Raw genomic sequence first — 1,242 nt, forward strand, 5'->3', positions numbered from 1 at the left:
GTCAAGAAATAGGCTGGAAAAAATGAGTAAACAACATAAAAGATCCTGACTTACAGAAAGTTACTATGGTGATAGGGAACATTAAAATGCACAGTCAGAAAAAGACAACAGAATCAAAACTGCTACATCCAAAGCCTCATAGAAGTATATGAATTGGACTCAGGCCATGGAAAAAAATTAAAAAGAATTTAAAAATTAATTAAGGACATGAGTGCATTGCAGCAGCAGTGGATCTGGCAGGAGCTGGGCCTCCTGCTTGTGCTCAGATGCCTTGTTCCCAGCATCAAGCAACTCCTGCTCCTCCCTACTCCTCCTCCTTCCTCTCTTTTTTTCCTCTTCTGGTACCCAGAGTACCCAAACCCTGTCATGGCTTACCAGCTGACTGAGGCAGACACAGAGTTCAAGGAAACCTTTTCTCTGTTCAATAAAGATTGATGTAGGACCATCACCAGAAGGAGTTGGTTATAGTGATGTGATCCCTGGGACAAAACTTGATTGAGGCTTAGGTCCAAGACATGATCAATGGGGAGGAAGCAGATGGAACTAGGACCATTGATATTCCTGATTCCTGATCATGATGGCTAAGAACATGAAGGACACAGACAGTGAGAAAGAAATCTGAGAGATATTGCACATCTTTGGGAAGGTTGGACTATATCAGTGCTGTGGAGCTTTGTCATATGATAACCAATCTAGGGAAGAAGCTGACTGATGAGGAGGTGGGCAAGATGATCTGAGAGGTGTCCACCATAGATGGTGATGGCCAAATTAACTGTGAAGAGTTTCTATAGAGATGATAACTATGAAGTGTAAATTATAACAGGTAGCAAGAGATTTACCAGTTTCTACATTAAAGTATCAGAGGACTTAGAAATATTCTGAAAGGCAAAAGAACTAGGATTACAACCAAGAATCATCTACGCAACAAAATTGAGCGTAATCCTTGAGGGGGCGGATATTAAATGAAACAGAGGACTTTCAAGCATTACTAGTGAAAAGATCAGAATTTCATAGAAAATTTGATTTTCAAATACAAGACTCAAGAGAAACATAAAAAGGTTCATAGGAAAGAAACATCATAAAAGATTCAGGAAAGTCAAATGTTTACATTCCTACATGGGGGAAATGATACTTGTAACTCCTAAGAACTTTCTCATTATTGGGGCAATTAGAAGACATATACATAGACTGAGGGCATGACTATGAATTCAACATAATGGAATGATTATTTTTAAAAATAAA

The 1,242-nt window shown here is 38.7% G+C and overlaps 1 pseudogene; it reads left to right on the forward strand.

The window, feature by feature from the left end:
- Nucleotides 1-366: 366 nt before the first annotated feature.
- LOC127549831 (calmodulin-like) lies at nucleotides 367-791 on the forward strand (annotated as a pseudogene).
- The last annotated feature ends 451 nt before the right edge of the window (nucleotides 792-1,242 follow it).

The sequence above is a fragment of the Antechinus flavipes genome, chromosome 2 (assembly GCF_016432865.1).
Source record: "Antechinus flavipes isolate AdamAnt ecotype Samford, QLD, Australia chromosome 2, AdamAnt_v2, whole genome shotgun sequence".
NCBI lineage: Eukaryota > Metazoa > Chordata > Mammalia > Dasyuromorphia > Dasyuridae > Antechinus > Antechinus flavipes.